The sequence below is a fragment of the Euprymna scolopes genome, chromosome 22, assembly GCF_053919585.1.
Source record: "Euprymna scolopes isolate OS-2025 chromosome 22, ASM5391958v1, whole genome shotgun sequence".
NCBI classification, from domain to species: Eukaryota; Metazoa; Mollusca; class Cephalopoda; order Sepiida; family Sepiolidae; genus Euprymna; species Euprymna scolopes.
This window is the reverse complement of record NC_136503.1, coordinates 97,955,841-97,970,385: the sequence shown is the minus strand read 5'-3', so window position 1 is coordinate 97,970,385 and position 14,545 is coordinate 97,955,841. Positions and strand designations below refer to the sequence as shown.

At 35.0% G+C, this 14,545-nt stretch overlaps 1 long non-coding RNA gene across 2 annotated transcripts in view; it reads left to right on the top strand.

Moving 5' to 3' along the window:
* LOC145243556 (uncharacterized) overlaps positions 1–4,525 on the top strand; it is a 49,689-nt gene extending 45,164 nt beyond the window's left edge. For both annotated transcript variants that reach the window (XR_013862904.1, XR_013862903.1), the window contains one exon: positions 3,104–4,525. This is a non-coding gene — a long non-coding RNA (uncharacterized LOC145243556). The remainder of the gene's footprint in view (positions 1–3,103) is intronic.
* Positions 4,526–14,545: the final 10,020 nt, after the last annotated feature.

The following is a 14,545-nucleotide window of genomic DNA, read 5'->3' as shown; positions in this document are numbered from 1 at the left end:
CACAACTGGCTCCTCCTGGCTGTGCGAAACAGCACAAACCATCGAAGATACAATCTTTTTGCTTTCTGGGCTCAAACAACTCAAAGGATTTTCAGGCCAAGAAATCGGTTGGTCTCTTAGCCAAGACGGTCCAGATACCCAATATTCCAAATTGGCCCCCAGTTTAGAGGTAGGAATACCCCTGGTGATAAGGTCAGCAGGATTCTGTGCAGTAGGCACATATTTAAACTGAATGGCCACACCAAATTTAGACATCAATTCAGCCTCCCATTGACTAATGTCCTTCAATCTATTCATGGCAAAAACATTCTTGCTATTAGTCCGCCTTGTGACCAACCAGGATAATACTATTTGTGAATCAACTGCAAGAAATACCTTTTTGAAACTTACATTAGAATAGGCCTTCAACAAAGTCGGAAGGCACTTGATGGCCAAGAAGGCCGATAAAAGCTCCAGAGTTGGTAAACTCTTCGATTTAAGAGGCGCCACCTTTGCCTTGGAAAAAACCAGAGATTAAACCTTCCCCTGGACTGTATATGCTGCAAATCCATATGCCCTTTTGGATGCATCACAAAACAGAAATAATTCAGCTTCCCTCCCTTCGTCAAGGGTTTTTCTAGGGAAGGTAACAGAACCAAGTTCTGACAATTCATGAGCGATGACTGCCCATTTGGATTGAAGTTCACTTGGCACAATTTCATCCCACTCAAAACCTAATTTCCACAACTCACTAACAAGAGTACGTGCCTGTATAGATACCGGCAAACATAATGAGAGTGGATCGAATATCCTTGATGCTTCAGACAGTATATGCCTTTTAGTTGCTGCCTCAGGGTTACAATTATAGGAAGCAATATTGATGGTATCAGTAAGAGGATCGTAACGATAACCTAATACCTTCTCCCAAGGACAGCTGTGACTCACAAGAGTACCATCTCTCCTCATTAAATCGTGTAATTCTGTATGATTAGAATTGCAAGATTGGAGTATGAATCCTCCTTCTTGCAATCTTTCTACTGCTCGTGTATACAAGCCCGTTAACTCATCCAAGGAATTGCTCGTTTTAATCAGATTATCTACATAAAAATTAGACTGTAACATCCCAGTGCAATCATCCAAAGGATAACGCCCAGCATGAAATTTTAGTATGCAATTCAAGATGAATGGGCTTGCACTAAACCCAAATAAGATTGTTGTGTAACGATAACACATTAGCTTATTATTTTTTCGCAGAAAGAAACAAAATTTATTCTTATCAGATTCACTAGATAATCGAATCATCAAGAATGCCTTCTTGATGTCTGCTAAAAATACATACCTATTTGTTCGGAAAAGCAGAGTTAAATCAAGCATGTCCCCTGTTAAGTTGATCCCAGGATAAGCAGCATCATTTAGAGAGACAGAGTTCTTAGTTTTAAAAGAACAGTTAAAAACTGGTCGAATTTTAGTTGTAGTTGTATGCTCGTCTTTGAACACAGGTCTATGTAGAACCCACACATAATGCTTGTATTCCTGAGGGGAGCATTCTAGGGGTTCAATTATCCCTTCTCTTTCTTGGTCTTCAAAAACCTTAATATACTCCTCATATAAGTCCTTCTTCTTTAAATTGAATACTACTCTGTCCAGCACCTTAAGTGCTATATGATGGTTAGATTGAACCTGAGATAACTTGTCCTTATGCCAAGGCAATTTAACCAAATAATGACCATCTTTATAAACTATGTTTTGCATGAATTCTTCCATCTTTTGATTGTCATAGTCAGAAACCGATTCTATGTCAGGCAGTCCCAAGGATTCTAGACTAAACATCCATTCCAAGCCCCGATCCACAGTGCTTCCTTCAAAAATTTCTTCCCTAATGGCTTCTCTGTCCCAGTATTCCTCTTTTAAAATATTTATGGCCACATCATAATTATGGTCATTTTCTGACAGGTGATGGATCAGATGAAATGGCCGACCTATCACATATGCCTTAAGGCATATGAGTTTTTCCTTCTTTGAGCTCACTCCAGATGTGCAAAACTCAAAACGGGTTAGGAAATCCCGCAGGGCAAATTTATTGGTTTTATCAACGCCAGTAAATGTTGGACATGTTATTTTAGGCTTCGCTAATTCAATGCCAGATTGAGCTGGGGAAGGTAGAGTGGGAGGAGTTGAGGTTAGTAAAGGGGAATGGATCTCTGGAACCGGTAAGGAAGCATCTAACTGCGACAATAATTTATTCACCCTGGTTTTGTAAGTGAAACTGTCTGTCAAACAGCTCCTCATCTCAATCGATGGTGTCTCCTTCATTATTTTCTTGTCAATATGCAATAACTCTTGGAGCCACCGGAGAATGTCTCGTTTATGAAGTTCTAATACATTTCTCTCAAGAGGTTCAAGTCCACTAAGATTTTCTAGTGTTAAGTCTATCATCGTACGAGTGACTCTCTGATCTTCCAATAAGGATGACCGTGATGATTGTTCAACTTGTAAGGAATTCATTTTAATATAAAAAACAGTAACTGTTGCAATGTATAGCGAATTCTTAATAGGATGCTATAAAAAAAGGTATAATCAAGGACCAAGGTCTGAGGCTAAGAAATTTATCCTAATACATCAATGACAACTGGCTGAGAGAGAAAGAGAAAAAGAACGTCTTACCTCTTGCAACAGATGCCGTCGGTTGCGACCTCAGGTATTAGTGCTTGTGGTCCCGTAATAATTCTTTATCAATACAATAATTGATTGAGAAAGAAAAAACAAAGGAACTACCAAGACGGTGTCCCAATAGTAAATAAGAGAAGAAGAAAAGAAAAGGAAAGAGAAGAAAAGGAACAACTTCAGACACGGTGTGAACCGATTGTAAAGATGGGGGTAAAAATTAACACACAAGCTAGTCAACCCATACAATTTTATAGAAGGTCTAGGGTCACATGATTTATCCATTAGTATAAAAAACAATCACAAAGGGAAAGACGCTTTCGCATCCATCTCTCAAAACCCGAGGTCATTGAAGGTAGGAAAGATTTTCTTTTATTTCTATATGTTTAAAATGTAAATAAAATTTTTTTCGTTTTTTATTTAAAAAATCTGTTTATATTGTTTTTTTTTTCATTTCCAGCGGTTTATGGTCTCATTGCAAAAAAAAAAGTGAGGAAAGGTGGAAAGACATTTGATGTGGCGAAAAAGGGAAAATAATAATAATAAAATGCATCCGTGAACAATGTTTTTGTAAAATTAAAAAAAACAAGTGTTTTTGTAAAAACAAACAAAAAAAATGTATTTGTAAAAAAATAAAATTAAATTGCTAGGTGAAAATACAGAATAGTTTCAAACACCTCCACCAAAAGTACCAGAATAATTGTTCGTATTGTTTAATTTTTTTATTAAAAAAATTAAACAATACGAACAATTATTCTGGTACTTTCAACCCCTATCGACCATGTAATTCCATCACCGAGCGAATTACTACTAAACCGAAAGATCGTGGGAAGCTTACCAGTAAAGTGTTCCAACAATTCGAGCCATAAAGAAAATACTGCAACTCGCCTATATCAAAGACAGTCATATCAGAAGTCTATACAACCAGCACACGAGAGACTTACCGGAAATACAAAAAGGACAACACGTTCATGTATACGATCCAGAATCCAGGGAATGGTCCCCTGCAGTTGTCACTCAGAAATGTGAAGAACCTAGATCCTACATGGTGCAGACTTCATCTGGAAAGTCACTTCGCCAAAACCGTAGGCACCTGAGGGAAGCTAAGTCCGCAGCAAGGCGGAACCCGGAAGTATCTGCACCCTCAACCGTAATATCCCTCGAATCCAATGGAGGATCAGCAGTCGGCACGACAACGGCTCGTGCACATATGGAACAAACCAACCCCACCACAACATATGGCAGACCTGTTCCAGATACATCCCCCAAAACACCCAACACTCATCATCAAGCTCAAAGGACATCCAGATGTGGTCGTATAAGACCGCCTAAAAAGTTTATGTATGACGAGGACAGTCCTTAGCTGAATAATCACACTACGTCCTAATGCGTCGTAGTTCTTTTGTGTTTGACTATTTTGTTTTTTGGGGAAAAGAGGGATGTGATATTATGATTCGAGTTATCCCCCTTAGATTGTCCCTCTCTACTAAATAAAATAAAGATCAGTAGGATCCCTTCCCACCACCACCGCTTGTGGAGAATAAAATAATATATACGCACACTGTTTCAAAATCTGTCTTCCGACTTGTCTTTGTTATTAATATGTTATCATATAATGATAACAGCATATCTTTACAGTTGGTTGGTTGGTTCTTTTTGTTTTATGGCATATCAACCCTTTTCAGGTTATTTAATGCCAAATCTGGTGATTCGGAAGAAAATGTTTTTAATAGAATATATTTGTTTTTTGCAAGTTAGTTTCTATTTAACCCATAGTTGTGACCCTAACAGGTACTACCACTCCGGGTCAGAGTGGACCTGGGAGCAATGGCAATTAAAGGGTGGCTCCACACTCCCCAGAGCCCGCAAGCTGGGGCCTCACCATCGGATATAGTTTAAGGTCATTATCTCCTAAGTATATTCCAGATTCCTACATGTTGATGACAGCACTCAAAGCTAATTAACAATTCCTTAGTAACTTAGTGACTATTACATGAAGAATCCAAAATTAAAGAAAGGGAAGATAATAATGCAGAATTGAAAGCCATGGTCTCAAAACATGATGTTAGCAGAAAGGGATCCCAGTGTTATCATTGTGGAAAAACCGAGCACATTAAACATAATTGTTGACTGCTTGGTGAAGATACTGAGGAGAATTTTAAGTCAAATTATCAAAAAGGAAAGCATACTCCACGAAGAAAATGCAGGATGATTCAAACGTTGTCAAACTTTTCTTACATAATATCTTGTCTAAGAATAAAATTACAGACTGGATTGTGGACTCTGGTGCTATGTGTCATATGTGTTACAATATGAAGAAATTTTTTAATTTACGAAAATTAGATGTGGCAGAAAAAATAACCCTTGTTGACAGATTTTCGGTTGAAGTATAAAGAGTGGAACAATAGAATTAAATGTAAGGGTACCAAAAGGGAAATACCAAAGATGCAAGTTGTATGAGATTCGATACGTTCCCAAATTATGTTACAATTTATTAAGTTTGTTGAGAACTACTAAATTTGGGAAGCCCTGCATATTTACTGAGACACGTAAAATTTGGACAAACAGAAAATAGTAGCTGTAGGTTCAAATTTTTGGAAAATGTATTATTTAAACTGCAATGAAATAAAGGAAACAGCCCATGTAGCTCATATTACTTGTTCACATAGTAACACAAAAAACTATGTTTGGATAGAAAACATTGTTCCCCATTTCCAAAATCTGGTGGACGCTGAGACACTCATTGTCTCAGAATTGTACATAGCGATGTTTGTGAAAGTTGATTTTGTAAATGTGAAAGCCAAAATAAAAATTGCATGAGAGAAACAAAGTTTTATTGATTTATCAATTCAATCCAAAATGGAGATGTAAGTATCTATGACTGGTTGAGAACGTCACTAACATATGGAATGGAAGGCCGAAAAAGAACATGGAAACAAAGAATAAATTGATCAGCAGAAATCTCCCTCAGACGAATGGAGGAGGGAATGGGATGCGAAAAAACTTCCAGAAAGTTTCAAGGAAGATTTATCAGCAAACGTCAAGAACAAAGTCGACAATTTGGTCAAATTTTCAGTAGTCGCTTTGATCAGAGCGAAAGAGATGAGCGTCAAAGAACCCCTCCCCCCCATCTAAAAAGAATGCAGAACTAAAGCGAACCAAAGTTGGAGAAAAGACAAAAAGGGAAACAAACTTGCATCCAGGTTAAGCCTGGGGTCGAGACATTAGTGCAACAGCACACAATCATATTATTTCCTTTAACCTTGCCAACAGCTCACAAAGTTGAATATACTCGTGACCTTCTCGTGAAAACTGATTATCCACTGATGCCAAAGATGACATTGAAGTTAAGTACTCTGATAACCAATATTCTGTCAAAAGGAGGTTGCAGCAATTTTGAAAATTGGTGTGGAAATTATGATCGCATTTGATAAGCTGTGGATGCAAACGACGATAACACATTTTCCTTTTCATATAAAAAATGAAAATTTGAATTAAATCAAGTGTAACACATTCTTGGTCTTTATCTCTGTGCTTAAGAAGCAATGGAACAGTTTTGCAGGCTCAGTAATTTAGCAGAAAAAAAAGGTTCTATCCAGTTGTCTTTCTGGGGTAACATTTGTGAAGACGGTTTCAAAATGGTTGCAGATCTGAAGAAAAAACAGCTTCTATCCGTGACAAAAGAACTACGGTTGGTTTGTTGAGTAAATTCTACTATTGAGATTCAGGACCACTTATTAGTCCGTGATCAAACAGGTGCCATGGTCATGCTATAGAGATGTTTGTGAAAGGGGGATTGACTGCCAGTGCCTAATTGCCCATGTTTTCTTAAATCGCTGTGCACATGTTGAAACTTGTAACTTTTTTCTTAACTAGCTGTAGATGCATGGGCAAATGGTGGCTTTAGAAGTACAGGATATGCTCAAGTGTGTGTAGCCTTCTAGCACGATAGAGGGAACCACCTTCTTTGCAGCAGCCTTTGTAATATCCTCAATGCATTTGTTCCAATTCATATTGCCTGTGAATGTTAAGCCAAGGAATTTGAAGGAAGAATTCAAAGGTAGGGTGTTATTTGTTACTTGTCATGGATATCGGTGGTTGGGAAGGTTTCTTATAATTGTTAAAAGAAATCTGTGACAGCTTCTTCTCTCTTTTCAAAATCAGATTCTCTTTCATTTTACAGTAGCGACCAGATCCTATTAAGTCTGCTGATTTCTTGGAATACTTAGTTCTATCCATTAACACTGTAGCATTGCCTTTGTTTGGTGGTAGTATTATGATATCATTGTCACTCTGTAGTGACTTGAAAGCGAATACTTCTTTCTTTGAGAGGTTAGGTTTTGGAGGCTTTGAATTCACTTTTCCCACTTTTTACCTTATCTTTGTGCTTTGGGTTTATTAATGGCTACCTTATCTATTGGAGCTATCATATCTAAGTATGGAATCTACTTGATGGTTGTGGTTAAGTTAAGACCTTAGTTTAGCACTGATTCCTAAGAGGGAGTGAGCTGGTATTGACTTTTGTTGACAGTGACTCTTATTGGTGAAGAGAAGACATGCAATCTTATATCTGCAGTCTTACATCGTTAGCTTTCAGATTTTTCAATTTCTTAAATTAGTGAGACTTTAGCTCCTTAAATCCTTTCCTATATCAAGGTATTCTTGGATGCGGTTTTTTAATGAATTTGTGATATATTTTCCAGGAAGAGTGTGAGGTCGCTTAAAATTGTGATTAGTAACTGATGTTTCTTCCACCGACTGTTGTGGATTCTGTCATGGTCATTGTTTTGTGATCCTTTGTTTTCCTGGAGCGGACTGGCAGTTTCAACGTTAAGATTGGTGATATTAACTTGAGATCACGGCATTGACATAGGTATGTGAGATGTTAGTCATCCTTGCCAGTTTTTGGTAGAGTTTTTTCTTTTGAAGTATTTCCATTTTTATATTATTGCGAATTGCATAGGATCTATTTAAGGATATAAGATTTGAAATAAAACTTTCTTATATTTTATAAAATGTAAAAATGAAAACTTAATGAGTTTTATATTTTCACTTACAATTTAATTTTTCATGTAAATATTTGCTAAGAATTGATAAAACCATTCTTTTATAGATTAAAAAAAAGGATGATTTTTGATTTAAAAAATAAGTAATTGCTAATATTAATAGACTCTTTTTTTTACAGTTTTAAAAAAAGATTATTTTTATTTAATAAATATTAGTTGGTAAATATTGATAAAATCTTTTTACAGATTTAAGAAAGGATTGGTTTTTATTTAACAAATAAATAGTTGCTAATATCGATAAAATCTTTTTACAGATTTAAAAATGATTTTTATTTAATAAATAATAGTTTGTAAGTATTAAAATCTTTTTTACAGATTTAAAAATGATTTTTTATTTAATATATAATAGTTGGCAAATATTGATAAAATCTTTTTACAGATTTAAGAAATGAATTTTGATTTAACAAATAATAAATAGTTGTTAATATTGATAAAATAGATTTTGCAGATGTAACAAATTTAGGATTTAATGAAAATTATGCAACAATTATAATGTTGTCCCAGCCATAGACATTCTTGGCCTTTTGGCCAAGATCACAGTGTAGGATCTAATCTGATGCTGCATCTCACCTTTCCTGACCTCGATCAGTGGAGGAGAAATCCTTCTAGACTGTAGCAATTTTAATTTTTGTTCCTATCCGGAGTGCCTTTTTGGGGGGGTCCTCAAATTAAAAACCAACCTTTTGTATAACTGTGTCCTCGTGGGGTGGCAAGTAAATAGGAATAATAAATCAGTAAGAGATATAATAAAAGAAAACTTTTGCTGGGTGTGATAAAAAAAAAGTTGCGTTTTCTCTTAATATTCTTTGGCTGAGAGTGAAAATACATTAAATTTGTTGGCAAACATTTGTTGCACATTGTTGTTAAATAATAAAGGAAAGTTCACAGAATGTTTTAATATTTTTCATAATTTTTTTCTTTCATTACATGAAGAGTGTTATAATCTCACCCTACCTTTCATTCTTTCATGTCAATAGTTTCTATTTACATGAATTTCTTTAACATTATTTTAAAATTAATGAAAAATCTAAATTATGATTTAATTTTTTGATAGTTTTTCTTTACAGATTGATTTTACAGTTTCATGGAACATGACCTACAAATACACACGGTTGAACATCATATAACAGGTGAACCAAGTGCATGTGCTAAATACACACAGCAGAACACCATATACCCGGTGAACCAAAAGCATGTGGAATACAAATACACACAGTGTAACATTATTACTCGTATCAAATTTACGTAACTGAATTCACACTAAATACTCTTTTCGAAAAATCTCGTGTCAATACTAATTTGTGAAGAATCATGTTTTCATGAATTTTTTAAGGACAGAATTTACATGCAAATACACCTATGATGTTGGTTGAGTTGTATTAAATACTCACATGCAAATTTTTTAAAGAAATATATGATGCAGATGCACACAATTATTCCAGTAATCATATGAATACTAGGCTAAGGAAACAAATTAAATCTTGCCGAATATACGTGATGAATAAATGCATATGTAATCCAAGTACATCACTTTTAAGAAACGGTTATGTTGAAAAAACTAATGATCGAATCAAGTGCCTGTTAAATCCAAATACTTTCTCCTCATAGAAACTGTTAGATTTGTCTCTTAAAAAATGGAAAAAATATTAGATAATACACATGCAAGAAATAACATATTAATTATTCAATGAATCTCAATATAAGCAGTGAACTAAGTGCATGTGAAATCAAGATATTTTCCCTTAAACAATTAGAATCTTGGACAGATTTCGAGATTCGAGTCTCTGAAGGATTATTATCTTGCATCTGGTACAATAATCAAAATCCTAGGAAAAGGAATAGTGAGAAACCAGTCTTGTAAATTATATGTAATTAAAGCATGCAAAATCCAGATGGTTTTCCTTGAAAAACACTTAGAATCAATTTGAGTCTCTGAAATAGTATGTGATCTTTTTGGCATCAAGTAGGATGAATAACTCTACCCAAAAACCAATGGAAAGGAACAGAAACCCCTTGGAAATCATATAAAACTGTATTTTAAACTCATTTTACATTAAATTACTTGGATAAAAAAAGAAATTGAAAACATATACACGATAACAAATAAAAAGAAATTAAAAACATACACACAATGAACAAATTGTATGTTAAATCTCAAATCTTAAAACAGAATTTTCCAAATTTTTTAAGATTTAATTCACTAAAATAGCATTCTGGAAAAATGAGCAACCTTAAAATAACAGTAAGGCTCGATATTCTCATAAAATTTACGGATTTGCATTTTCAGAGTGTAACTATCTAAAAAGTCACAATCACGCCAGTACTCATAGGATTACTGGATTAGAACTAAAAAAAAGAAACTCACGAATATATACAGTAAACAAACTACATGTGACATGCAAATACTTTCTTTTAAAGAAAAGGTTAGAATCTTAGGAAGATCTCTAGATTTGAGTGTTTGAAGTAATAGATTGTTATCTGGCGTCTAGTAGGATGAGCATAAGCAGACGCCAATGAAAAAGAATAAGAAGAAACAATATTGTTATTTTTATTCCGGAAGCTTCATCAATTTAAATTATTAAACAATGTGTTAATCTGGTTATTTATCTTGTTTAATAGAGAAAGTTTCGTAGATTCTAATGATTAAATGATCGGTTACATCTAGTTATTTCCCTTGATTTTAGTCTATTTTTATCTTATTTAATACAGAAAATAATGTTGATTTTAATGATTAGTTACATATAGGTATTGTGGAAATTTTTAATAAAGAAATAGTTTTAATTAAATAATAATTAATAAAGAAATAGTTTTTATTTATTCCATTCAGCATCTCAGCATTTGGGTCAAGGAACGCATTCTTTGACCGGCAGGTCACTTTTATTATCATCATCATCAGCTTAGGTATAGTTCCCTTTCTAGCAGCCAGCCCCACTCCTACCTTCTGGAAGGGGGAGGAGGAAAAGGACGATGGGCCTTTCGCCCTTTTTCGTCAGTTCGAACCTAGTCGTCCTAAGAAGAAGTAGGTTAATTTCGTTCTCCGTCAAGAAGGATCTTTCTTGACGTTAAAATTAATTTTCCTAAATTTTCTCCTTTAGAGAAAGATGTTTGTTTAGAACTCCATTTGGAGGTACTAAACTTTTAACGTAAATTTATTCCCAGTCATTAAAAGATAACTAGTTTCTTACGACTGGAAAATTAGTACCAGTTATTAAAAGGCACACAAGAGTCTTACAACTGGTAAATTAATCAAAGGATTAACGAAAGAAACCGCCATGTTTGAAGAGTTCTTTACTGTAAAGAACAAAAATTATTCCGCCGACGAGACGAGCAGAATATCGCTTTTAGAAAGGAAATCCCCTCTTTTGAAAGATTTTCAACCTTCAAATCTTCCATAATTCAAGAATTTACCCCTCATAAAGCCTACCAAAGCGGCTTTATGGTTTTCTCTCCCCTTTGAATTAAAAGGCACAAGAGTATTAACAAAGGAAGTTACTTCTTTCTCCTTTCGGTAAAGAAAAAAAAGAACATTTTGTCAAAGAAACTTTTTGTTTGTGATTCCTTTTGGAAAAGAAAAAAAACATCTTGTGGAAGAAGGACTGAACATTTCATTAAAAGAACTGAATTTTAAAAAAAGGACTGTTTTCCGTTTTTTATATGTTCTTTCTTTCAGCTTTTCTTGCAGGTAAGGATTGACGCCTTTTTTGTATTTTTTTATATGTATTTTAAATGTTTCTTAAGGGTTTTTTACCCCAGCCATGGGAAATAAAGGCAATTGATAACTTTTTGTTTTAATAAACTTAGATCATTTTAAACTTATTCGGGTCTGTATTTCTTTTGCTCATTTCCTCTAGTTATCATTTTCCGAGAAATTTGTCATAAATGCTTTTTTTCATCTTTTTTTCTTTCCTTTTTGTTACCATGAAAAGAGGATTTTGGTGACGCACCCAAAAATTTCCTCAGTATTTCCCTTGAATATGGTCTATTTTTCTCTTGTTAATAGAGGAAGTTGTGTAGATTCGAATAAATGATTAGTTACATCTAGTTATTTCCCTTGATTTTAGTCTATTTTGATCTTGCAGCAAAAGGTACATGTGACATCTAAATATGTTTTTTGAAGAAACGGTAAGAATCTTAGGATGATCTCTAGATTTGAGTGTTTGAAGTGGTTGCTATCTGGCATCTAGCAGGATGAGCAACCCTAAGCAGAAACCAATGGAAAAGAACAAGGAGAAACGATATTGTAAAATATGTGGAACCGCATTTACAAGGCATAACAATCTTCAAAGTCACCTGCGAATACACACAGGTGAGAAACCATATTCGTGTGAAATTTGTGGTAAAGCATTTACAAGGAATTCAACTTTGAAAAGTCATTTGCGAATACACACAGGTGAGAAACCATATTCTTGTAAGGTTTGTGGTTCTGCTTACTCTGAAAATACTAGTCTAAAATTTCACATGTCAATACACACAAGGGAGAACTTGAATGCCTACTAGATACTGTCCTCGAGTGTTTAAGGTCTTTCTGTACAGGGGTTTGTCAGAACAATCTGGCATGAGGATACTTTTTTCAAAAAGTAAACCCTGACCAAATATTCAAAATCACATAGTATTCGCTGCCCAAATAAGATCTCGCTATGGCTAACCCACATTAGCTTTTACGAGGAATGGTGCATCTTCTCCAAGTGATATTGCCTCAAGTAACAGCACGAAACTGGATACTCCACCAGACTAGATAAATTCTTGTCCTGGAATTCAGTAAGACCAAGAGACCAAAATAAAAGATATAATACAATATATGAAAATGGTTAATTGGGGAGAGGAAAATTATGTTCTCAACTTCTTTACTAACCCAGTGTTTTAGAAATAAAGAACTTAAATGGAACATTCGAATATTTATGTATCTCATATAGACTCCAAGTGTTAGCCCCACGTAGTGGGCCCCTTGATTTCTGAAAACTTCATCTGAAGTAAAATAAAACAAAAAAGTGAAAGAGCATATTATAAAATTTGTGGAAAGTCATTCATAATGAATAACAATATAAGAAGTCACATACGATCACACTTAGGTGATAAACCGTATTCTTGTCAAATTTGTCAATCTTCATTTGCAGCAAATAAAGATCTTAAAACTCATATGCGAATTCACACAGGTGAAAAACCATATTCTTGTGAAGTTTGTGGTAAAGCTTCTGCAGATAGTTCAACTTTGAAAAACATTTAAGAACACACACAAGTGAGAAACCATATCGATGTCAAATCTGTAAATCTACCTTTTCACAATCAATCAATCTTAAATATCACATGTCAGAACACACGGGTGTAAAACCAAATCGATGTGAAATTTGTGGGTCTGCCTTTTTGCATTTAAGTAATCTTAAATTTCACATGCGAATACACACAGGTGTATCCTCACTGTTGTGCTGTATCCTCACTGTTGTGCTGTATTCTCAAGCAATACAGAGCGTCCCCAGGTTGCGGATTGGGGAAACCCCTCTATTTATAGGGGGTAGCTTTGAATATTAAATCAAAAGCCGCTGACAATGAGGAAATAAAATGAAAATGACTACCAAAAATAATGCATACTGGCTGGCCGTCGCCCAGGATAAAAGGGGTCCCTTAACTCGTTCACACACCAGACGAGAAAAGGTATTTGAAGGTGTGAACCCTCTTACCTCAGATAATGGCACTACCATGACAGAGGTCCACTTGGATCAGCCAACAGATCGTGAATTAGATCCTGGTCCCAAACCATCATGTGCAACCACAAGAACAGGAAACAGAAGAGGCCTAAAAACCCAACCCTGTACAGTTGCACAAAAGAAGGTATTATTATATTGCTACCATTATTCAAAGTTTGAAAAATGGAGCAGAACGTCGAATAAGATCCTACAAGAGAAAATCAAGAATTCTGACCTCCCTGAAGACAAAAAGCAGACAACAGTTGCAAAACTGCGATCACTTGTATCACAAATGAAGATATACATAACAGAAGGAGATGAAAATAATATAAAGCATAAAGCCCTAAAAGATACTGAAAATGATTACCTTCCTATTCAGGAAGAGGAGACTGAAAAAAGACTAAAGTCCAGATGGAGTAAAGATGAAAAGTGGACTTTAATTTGGGCCATTGAATACGCTAAGAGCAAATATGTAAAACAAAAGCAAAGGACAGAAACCTGGAGGGAAATCTTCTTCTATTTCTGTCCATGGAAGAAGAATGTCCCACGGAGTAATTTAACCTCTCAAAAATATAATATTTTAAAAGAACGAGTGTTTAATGAGGAAGAACTAAAATACATGAGAGATGAAATAACAGTCCTAATAAACACACAGGCTAACCCACTAGAGAAACCTATTCTGTATCCCACCGAATTTGATGAGACCGCAAATGTGAGCCCGCAACACCACCACCTTAGATCAGTGCAACAGTTGTCGGTAGCTACTCAACAGATAACCCTTACAGCACAAAGTCCAACAGAAGTGCATCACTCTATATCAGGAACTCAAATACTTACAGAATCCTCTACACCAGCTCACTCTCACTATAAAGCAGGTAACACATCTGCATTTCCATCAACGTGTGAAATAACTCCTTCACCAGGAAAAACTCCATCTTGTGTTTTGCTTCCAGAACCAGATTATGAGCAAGTGGAAATAGAAGAGGAACTCTGTAACACAATAGAAAAAGTTAACAATATGAGCATGGAAGAAAGGCCTAGGTTACCTAAAATACAAGCCTCAAGATTATTTAAGTCATTGATCATCAAAGTCAATATTGCTCTTATAAGGCTTGTTCCAGAAGACATAGACCTTAGGCAACTAAATAACGTCAC